The sequence below is a fragment of the Dendrobates tinctorius genome, unplaced genomic scaffold (genome assembly GCF_039654945.1).
Source record: "Dendrobates tinctorius isolate UK_male_01 unplaced genomic scaffold, ASM3965494v1 ptg000250l, whole genome shotgun sequence".
Taxonomy (NCBI): domain Eukaryota; kingdom Metazoa; phylum Chordata; class Amphibia; order Anura; family Dendrobatidae; genus Dendrobates; species Dendrobates tinctorius.
The window spans coordinates 49,901,548-49,912,106 of NW_027361917.1; positions in this window are offsets into that span (position 1 = coordinate 49,901,548).

A 10,559-nucleotide genomic window follows, 5' to 3' on the forward strand; every position below is an offset into this window, starting at 1 on the left:
AATTAGAGACATATGGTGCCTTACACCCAAGAACATCGGTCCTTCAGATGAAAGAGATATCTGAGGGATCCCGACATGTGTGTGGTGGGAAAACACCAGTGATGTGTGTGTGGTGGAATAAACACTAGTGATGTGTGTGTGGTGGGAAAACACCAGTGATATGTGTGTGGTGGGAAAACACCAGTGATGTGTGTGTGGTGGAATAAACACTAGTGATGTGTGTGTGGTGGGAAAACACCAGTGATATGTGTGTGGTGGGAAAACACCAGTGATGTGTGTGTGGTGGAATAAACACTAGTGATGTGTGTGTGGTGGGAAAACACCAGTGATATGTGTGTGGTGGGAAAACACCAGTGATGTGTGTGGTGGAATAAACACTAGTGATGTGTGTGTGGTGGGAAAACACCAGTGATGTGTGTGTGGTGGAATAAACACTAGTGATGTGTGTATGGTGGGAAAACACCAGTGATATGTGTGTGGTGGGAAAACACCAGTGATGTGTGTGTGGTGGAATAAACACTAGTGATGTGTGTGTGGTGGGAAAACACCAGTGATGTGTGTGTGGTGGAATAAACACTAGTGATGTGTGTGTGGTGGGAAAACACCAGTGATATGTGTGTGGTGGAATAAACACTAGTGATGTGTGTGTGGTGGGAAAACACCAGTGATGTGTGTGTGGTGGAATAAACACTAGTGATGTGTGTGTGGTGGGAAAACACCAGTGATGTGTGTGTGGTGGAATAAACACTAGTGATGTGTGTGTGGTGGGAAAACACCAGTGATATGTGTGTGGTGGAATAAACACTAGTGATGTGTGTGTGTGGTGGGAAAACACCAGTGATGTGTGTGTGGTGGAATAAACACTAGTGATGTGTGTGTGGTGGGAAAACACCAGTGATATGTGTGTGGTGGAATAAACACTAGTGATGTGTGTGGTGGAAAAACACCAGTGATGTGTGTGTGGTGAAAAAACACTAGTAGCGGTGATCGTGCAGAGGACGCAATGTGTTTCTTGAGTAGAGATCGATGAAAACATGGATCCTAAAGGTGGGCGGCAAAACAAGTTGGAATGCAACGGGATTGATGAAGGCCACAATCTTATAAGGACCAATAAACAAAAAAAGAAAAGAGAAGCCAGCGTTGCCAAGGTCAGAACGCATAACATAAAGTGCATTTGCACATAACATCTAACTGTATTCAAAATGAGATATTTAGCAAAAAAATTGATCAATTCAATTGAGCCACCCCGCCGTCTTCTCTTTTTTTGTACATTGGTATGTGGCTGACCACCACTGTTGCCGTGCGCGCTGGGTTGTGTTCGCCATTTTTTCTGTGTTCACTGTGATGGATCTAGGCTGCTGTGCACACACACGGCAGCCCCACCCTGCCCCAAGCTTTATTTAATTGTGCACCTGTATCTGAACCTGCATTGCCCTTCATCTATGCTTGCTGGTCAGGCAATGTGTGGAGGCTAAACCTGACACGTCTGCATTCAGACCTGGTTGGCCTTCATCCGCACTTGCCTTTTCTGGCATCATGGGAGCGATCCAGAAATGCTCAGGTACGGATTGCATTTAAAGTGGTCTTGCTTTTAATGTATCTAGGAGGCCGTAATGGCACAGTGTTTATTAAAAACGTAGAGTAGGACCCCCCACATGAGATTGCCTTGGCGCGGCGGGGTGGCTCAATTGAATTGATCAATTTTTTTGCTAAATATCTCATTTTGAATACAGTTAGATGTTATGTGCAAATGCACTTTATGTTATGCGTTCTGACCTTGGCAACGCTGGCTTCTCTTCTCTTTTTTCATTTGAGGGTATCCACATTAAAATTGGATGAAGGGTTTAGGAGTTTCAGCTCCTTAACATGTGCCACCCTGATTTTAAAGGGACCAAAAGTAATTGGACAATTGATTCCAAGGCTATAGAATGAACAGGTGTGGGCAATCCCTTCGTTATGTCATTCTCAACTAAGCAGATAAAAGGCCTGGAGTTGATTTGAGGTGTGGTGCTTGCATTTGGAAGGTTTTGCTGTGAAGGAAATAACGGTCAAAGGCGCTCTCCATGCAGGTGAAACAAGCCATCCTTAAGCTGCAAAAACAGAAAAAACCCATCCGAGAAATTGCTACAACATTAGGAGTGGCAAAATCTACAGTTTGGTACATCCTGAGAAAGAAAGAAAGCACTGGTGAACTCATCAATGCAAAAAGATCTGGGCGCCCACGGAAGACAACAGTGGTGCACTGCACGGTGCAAGCCACTCATAAGCATCAAGAATCCAAAGGCTAGACTGGACTTTGCTGAAAAACATCTAAAAAAGCCAGCACAGTTCTGGAAGAACAATCTTTGGACAGATGAAACCAAGATCAACCTCTACCAGAATAATGGAAAGAGAAAAGTATGGCGAAGGCGTGGTACAGCTCATGATCCAAAGCATACCACATCATCTGTAAAACACGGCGGAGGCAGTGTGATGGCTTGGGCATGCATGGCTGTCAGTGGCACTGGGTCACTAGTGTTTATTGATAATGTGACACAGGACAGAAGCAGCCGAATGAATTCTGAGGTGTTCAGAGCCATACTGTGTGCTCAGATCCAGCCAAATGCAGCCAAACTGATTGGTCGTCATTTCATACTACAGATGGACAATGACCCAAAACATATAGCCAAAGCAACCCAGGAGTTTATTAAAGCAAAGAAGTGGAATATTCTTGAATGGCCAAGTCAGTCACCTGATCTCAACCCAACTGAGCATACATTTCACTTGTGAAAGACTAAACTTCAGACAGAAAGGCCCACAAACAAACAGCAACTGAAAACCACTGCAGTGAAGGCCTGGCAGAGCATCAAAAAGGAGGAAACACAGCGTCTGGTGATGTCCATGCGTTCAAGACTTCAGGCAGTCATTGCCAACAAAGGGTTTTCAACCAAGTTCTAGGAATGAACATTTTGTTTACAATTATTTAATCTGTCCAATTACTTTTGGTCCCTTTAAAAACAGGGTGGCACATGTTAAGGAGCTGAAACTCCTAAACCCTTCATCCAGTTTTATATGTGGATACCCTCAAATGAAAGCTGAAAGTCTGAACTTCAACTGCATCTGAATTGTTTTGTTTAAAATTCATTGTGGTAATGTCTAGAACCAAAATTAGAAAAATGTTGTCTCTGTCCAAATATGTATGGACATAACTGTATTTAGGCACAGACGGTAGGCATCCAACAAGCCGGGTGCCCAAGCATTATCCTAGACAATACTCACTCCACTTTACCATCTCCCGAGTCTGCCAATCTACCACAGGATTATGCAGAGTGAGCCATGAAAGTCCAAGAACCACAGGAGAGGGCAGACCCTCTAGCACAGGGGTCCCCAACCACCGTTCCGTGGACCAGGACCGGGCTGTTGGGTTTTTTTTGCCGGTCCGCGCCACTGCCGCAGACCAGCACTAAGCACTGACTGTGTGATCTGCGGCGGCTGACGGCCCCTTTAATTTTCCGTGTGCCGGGGCGCAAGTTTGCACTTGGAAGGTCCTCTGTGTAGTGGGAGTGTCAGTCTCTGGGAGCTGCAGCTGCTCATTGGCTGTGCAGCTCTGTGCTTTGATTGGCTGCCAGGCAGCAATTGGCCTGACGCTGATTGGTGCATCAGGGCAGCGTGAGGCAGGCTTAGAAGATAGAAGGCGTGCATTCAGTACAGACTCGTGCGCCTGTGATAGCTACTGTATACCGTATAGGTGAGCATCTCTGTCCTGAGCTATATACAGTGAACAGAGCTGTACAGGTGAGCATCCCTGACCTAAGCTATATACTGTAACCAGAGCTGTGTAGGTGACCATACCCGTCCTGAGCTATATACTGTACCAGAGCTGTTTATTGTGTAGGTGAGCATCGCTGAGCTAAGCTATATGCTGTAACCAGAGCTGTATAGGTGAGCATCCCCATCCTGAGCTATATACTGTGAATAGAGCTATATGCTGTAACCAGAGCTGTATATTGTGTAGGTGAGCATCCTTGAGCTAAGCTATATACTGTTTATATGTGTGGGGCCATCATACTGTATATGGGGGATTACAAGTGTGGGGCCATCATACTTTATATTGGGGGATTACAGGTGTGGAGCCATCGTACTAAATATGGGGGATTACAAGTGTGGGGCCATCGTACTATATATACCCGCCCTCATATGACCAAAGCCCCGCCCCTGCCCCACTCCCACCCCGCCGGGAAATGGAAAAATGGTCTTGCTTGAAGCCGGTCCCTGGTGCAAAAAAGGTTGAGGACCAATGCTCCAGTATATCAGTCAATACCTTCTGAGTGCATGGCCCCTACCGGTAGATGTAACCCTCTGATGGCTTGAGTAAAATACCCCTGTCTCAAGGGTGCAGAGTCGATGGCGATTATGGGAATAGGTCTGGAGAATGTATGTGGTTTCAGCCCTGGATCTGGAAGAGCCTAGGGTCGATCAAGTTAAACCCTGCCCCACGGTCCAGAAATGCAGAAATAACTGCCTTAATTTTGACCAGATGGATTTCAGCCGGCAGAAAAAATTGTGTCCTACCCACGGAAGAGATATGTACACCCGGGTTTCTAACCTCCCCACAACCTGGGCTCTTTAGATTTCTGGTGACTGTTTACCATGGGATAGGGAAGAACACGTGCCCACTAGTGATGAGCGAACGTGCTCGCCACTACTCGTTACTTGCCCAAGTATCACGGTACTCGGTTTACTCGGCGAGCACCGAGCATTTCCGGGATTACTTGGCGGGAACTCGGGTCTCCACCCAGCTTTTTTGGTGGACTTTACAGAACCAATCACGATGCAGGGATTGTCTGCCAGGCAATGAAACGATGCAGCCATCTTTGTTGTGGTCGTGCAGTGATTGGCAGGCCGCACAGCATCATCAGGGGTATAAAAAACCTGACGTCGTGTAGGGAGAGCTGCTGCCGAGATAGGGTCAGATTTGGGGATTTAGTCAGTGTGGGGTCTACCATCGTAAACTACTCAAATCCAGCTAAACCAACAGTCCTTCTAAGGACTAATTCCGGAGTATATAGGTTCCAGTGTAACGTAGGCAGGGTAGTGTTCATCGCTGTATACATATCAGTGCAAGGTCTGCAGGCAATGTATGTGTGTATATACATTTTATTGCATACATCAAGAGTGTCCATTCCCTTCCTGTGTTCTGGTGCTGCTGCTGCTACCTCTAGGATATATTGCCCGCATATACCTAGCCCCAGGTGTAATTAGCTTAGAAAATTTTTTTGGCCAGGGTTAATAGAGCTTTTCTTATTGCAAAGCAATCCAGAGCCTTTTTTTTTTTCTCCATTTGCTTTTTGACAGTGCACAATACAGCCAGATCCTTTTCCTAGCACAGCGTAAAAAGCCAGCAATTTTAAAGGGGTCCCAAAAATCCCTTTTGAGTGCACAGAGAAAGTTTTATTTTTTTATGTGGTACAGTTGAGTAGATTTTTTTTTTTTTAGTGTCTTACACAATTTCTTGACACTATTTTGCTGAACCCCCCCTCAAAAAGGCCATGTATTTTACAGTGTGTTATATCTGTGACATGCCTCATCCATCTGTCTGTTAAAAATTGTGGTCTTTTTAGCCATAAATTCAAGGTTTTTTTTTGCTGTCTGGCACTGTACAGCACTATTTAGCAAAAAATAAATTCAGGCCACACATTTGTCCGTGTGGCATTTCCGTGTCAGCTCATATCTGTGTGTGCTCAAAGTTTGGCCAGATTAGGCCGGTTTTCTTTTTTTGCCCTGGGTGTCACTGTACTTATATACAGCACTATTTAGCCAAAAAATACAGGCCACACATTTGTCATAGTGGTATCTCATTTATCAGTGCCAAAAATTTGGCCATTTTAGGTCTACACATTTTTTTTTTTGCAGTCTGTTAACGTACTTATTGACACAAATTTGATTATTAAAACACATTTTTACCTACAGTCCTTATAGGTAAAAGTGTGGATTTCTAGCACACATGTCACATGCAAGTTGCCTCCCAAATCAGCCGTTTGTAGTGAACGTGTATAATATTCTAGTCCATTTAAAATGAGCAAGGCACGTGGCAAGGGACGGGAAAGTGGACATGATGCTGATGGTGCAGGCCGAGGCTGTGGGCAAGCTGAAATTGGGCCACCAAAAACACCCATATCTTCTCACTGGACCTTAGGTGTCCGAAGTGCTAGGGGACTGCGGCAAGACAGCACTATTGAAGCCCGAGCAGTGTGAAAAGATTGTTGGTTGGATAGCGGATAATACTTCCAGTTACTTATCCACCATCACCAGCACCCTGCCTTCCACACGGTCAAGTCACAGTAGCCGTGAATCTGGACCGCATATTCCTTACCCTGATCCTCCATTCTCCCACCATGCTGAGTGCCCTGAGACAACTGATCCCACACTCGGACACTCCGAAGAGCTGTTCAGTTTTCCATTTGGAGATTTGTGCCTCTTGCCCGATCCACTTGAAGCAGGGCAAGATGATATTCCATGTAGCGATACACAAATATTTGAGCAGCCACGGTCACAAGAGGTGGACCATGATGAGACACAATTTCCGGAAAGTCAGGAGGAGGACCAGGATGGGGAAGTGGAAGATGAGGTGGTGGATGATCTAGTAACAGACCCAACCTGGCAGGAGGACATGCACAGCGAGGACAGCAGCACACAGGGGGAGGTAGGTGTTGCACCACGTCAGGCAGGAAGAAGCAGTGTGGTGGCTGCAGACAGAAGGCGTGCAACCATTACACGTTACACCAACTTGACGGAAGTTGCCAGTCCAACTGTTAGGTCTTCCCGAGACTAGTTATTTTTTTAAAGACTCTGAAGATAACTCCAAACAGGCCATTTGCAACACCTGTCATGCCAGCATTAGCAGGGGTAGCAAAACTATTAGCCTTACCACCACCAGCATGATCAGGCACATGGCAGCAAAGCACCCGACTTTGTGGGCCCAAGCCGATGGTGCAGGAACAGTGTCTGCGGGTGACACCACAGCTTCTTCCAGTGTTGTGAGTGCAAGCCAATCCCCAGTCCACGGTGCATGTGAAGATGCCTCGTGCCCTGCACCTGCCGTTTCCCACAGTCAAATAGCACCATCGTCAACCATGTTCTTTTACCAGCGCAGCCTTCAGTTGTCCATTCCCCAGTCATTGGAACGTAAGCGTAAATATGCAGCCAAAGCCCCACAGGCCACAGTACTCAATCCTCATTTTTCTCATCTGCTTGTGGTCGAAATGTTGCCTGTTAGGCTCATGGAGACGGAAGCTTTCCACAACCTGATGGCGGCGGCCGTCCCAAGGTACTCGGTCCCCAGCCGCCACTATTTCTCCTGCTGTGCCAGTACCGGCATTACACAAGCACGTGTCCCACAACATTACCCGTGCCCTCAACAATGCAGTTACTGGGAAAGTACGCCTAACCACGGACACGTGGACAAGTGCTTGTGGCCAGGGACGGTACATCTCGCTGATGGCACACTGGGTTAACATAGTGGAGGTCGGGACCCAGTCAGATCTTGGGATGGAACACGTCCTCCCGACGCAAGGATTGTGGACCCTACGTCAATCAGGGTTGCCCCCACTGTGTACAGCTCCTGCACCTCTTCTTCCTCCTCCTCCTCTTCAGCCTCCATGTCCGAAATGAGCACATAAGTCACAAGCTGGAAGCACTGCAGCATTGCCAAAGCAGTTGCAACAGGCTGTGCTGAAGCTAATTTGCTTAGGTGACAAACCGCACAATGCTGAAGAGTTGTTGACAGCTCTGAATGAGCAGGCAGATGTGTGGCTGACATCACTGAATCTACAGCCAGGCATGGTTGTGTGTGACAATGGCAGGAACCTGGTGGCGGCTCTGAGGCGAGGTGAACTGACACACGTACCATGCCTGGCCCATGTGCTGAATCGCGTTCAACATTTTCTAAAAAGCTATCCGGAGCTGCTGGTTAAAGTATGTTGCCTGTGTGCATATTTTAGAAAGTCAGCTACACCTTCAGTCGCCCTTGCCGTGCTTCAGCAGCGTTTGCAGATTCTGGCTCACCGACTGGTGTGTGATGTCCCAACACGTTGAAACTCTACACTACATATGTTAGAAAGGATTTGTGAGCAGAAGCGGGCAGTTGTTGAATTACCAGCATCAACAAGGCCGTCGTTTTTCAGGTTTGACTCCCCTCATAAGACCTCAGGAGTGGACATGGATGTCAGACATATGTAGCATCCTCCGAAACTTTGAGGTGTCCACCAAGATGGTGTGCGGTGATGATGCCATTTTTAGCATCACCATCCCGCTCATCTGCATTCTGAAAAGCTCTCTGCTGACAATGAAAGAGGATGCATTGCAGGCGGAGCATGAGGACATGGATCAAGGAACCATACAGGGTGATTACACAGCCCAGCCTCATGTCATCCGAACGTGGATTGGTTGACAATGAGGAGGAGGAGGAAGAACAGGAGCTACTTTCATGTGCTATAGAGGGGACTACAAGCACAACTGTCATACCGTCTGTTCAGCGTGGATCGCCTGAGGACAGGGAAGAAGAGGAGGAAGACACCTTGGTCAGTCGTCCTGTTGGTGAGGACACAGAAGGCTTGCCTGTTACCAGTCTGGCATGAATGGCTGACTTTATGTTGCGCTGCCTTTCCCGTGACCTTCGTATTGTCAAAATATTGGGTACCAGTCATTACTGGCTAGTGACACTTTTAGACCCAAGCTACAAGGATAACTTTCAATCTCTTGTTCCAGAAGCAGACAGGTGTCCCAAAATGGTGCAGTACCATAGGGTCATTGTTGCAGAATTATTAAAAAAAATTCCCATCTCAAAACGCTGGCGGCAGAGATAACAGTTCGATGGCCAACCAAGCAAGACAGGTGAGACAGACACAAGTCCACTCCAGCAGAGGCAGGGGAGCAATGGCAAAGTTCTGTGACAGTTTTCTAAGACCCTCCTATCGCCCATGCACTGAGGCGCGGGGTAATCTCACAAGGAATGCAATGTTTTCTAAGATGCTGAGGGAGTACCTTGCTGACCGTACCAACGTCCTTCAGGATTCCTCTGTGCCTTTTAATTATTGGGTATCCAAGCTTGACACGTGGCATGAGCTGGCTCGCTACGCTGTTGTGAGTTCATTTTTCCCTTCACCATTGAGGTCTGATGAACTCCCTCCTCTGGTGAAGGAAGGTAGTGAGGCTGATTACCAAACACATGGGCAGCTAGATGATGACTGGGTGGCTGGAATTGAGGACTGGATATAAGGCTGCCGACGCCCTTCTTCCTGGCTGGTGATTTTCCTGCTGGATTCTTGGAGACCAGTCTGATTCCTGCATCTCAAAGCTAAGTTTTTCTGCTCTGCTTTGTACTTTTCAGTTTTGTTTTTGTTTTGCCTTGTTTTTTGGGAGTTCTGCCATCCCCGGCCGGGGGTGAGCTGAATTCCATTTTTGTCTCTGATCTGTTGATCTTTTGCTCTGTCTTCAGAATATACCTGAGTGCTGATATAGTCTTTTGAAGCCTAGCGTCTTCAGGGCCTGTTTTTCCTATCAGTCGGTTGGCTCATTTTGATAGGGGTTTTGCGGATGGCAGACAGCAGCTTTCCTATCCTGTCCTATGTAGTTAGCTTGGGCCCCATCATTTGCTCAACCTATCTTTCTATCTGTGTTAGTGTTTTCATCTTGCTTCACCGTCATTATATGTTGGGGGCTGCCTATTGCTTTGGGGTCTGCTCTGGGGCAGTTTAGTTTTTCCCCTTTCTGTCTTTAGGCTATGTAGTTCTCCGGCTGTGATCGAGGGGTCTAGGGCACCGTAGGAACCCCCCACGGCTACTGCTAGTTGTTGTGGATAGGTTCAGGGGTCTGCAATCCGATAGCTGCCAACCTCTCTGGTTTTTCTGGACTTAGCTGGTATTTTGTTTTTTCCTCCTTCGGTGACTCATCATAACACTACGCCTTGGAGATCCTAACCTGCCCTGTCACTAGCGTTATGTCCGAGCGGGTTTTTAGTGCTGCTGGTGGCATTATCACAGATAAGCGCATTCGCCTTTCAAAGGAAAATGCAGACAGGCTGACTCTTATAAAAATGAACTTGTTTACTAAATACCCTTATTATTATTACTACCTTTATGCATTATTTGCAGTATATTTTTTACTTTTTAGTTCAGAATATTTGTGTTTTTTGCTTTTTGTTTTCTCTGATTAATGGTCATGTGTTAATATGCACTTACATTGTGCATACACATTAACTTACTTTCTCAGTTCAGATTTGTTTTTTATTCATTTCATTGTGCATTCAGTGCATATATGGGTGTGACCGCCCTTTTTCTGAGCTGGGAAAGCCATCCAGTCTGGCCTAAGCTGTTACTGTGGTTCAGCCGCTCGATCCTTATTCACATTTACGTCACTTGGCAAGTGAAAAGGTTTTAAATACTAGAGTAGGGACTGTCCCACAAGGGTTGCCGTGACGTGGCGGGATGGCTTGTGCATTATTTTGATCAAAATTATGTTTACTAAATACCCTTATTATTATTATTATTACTACCTTTATGCATTATTTGCAGTATATTTTT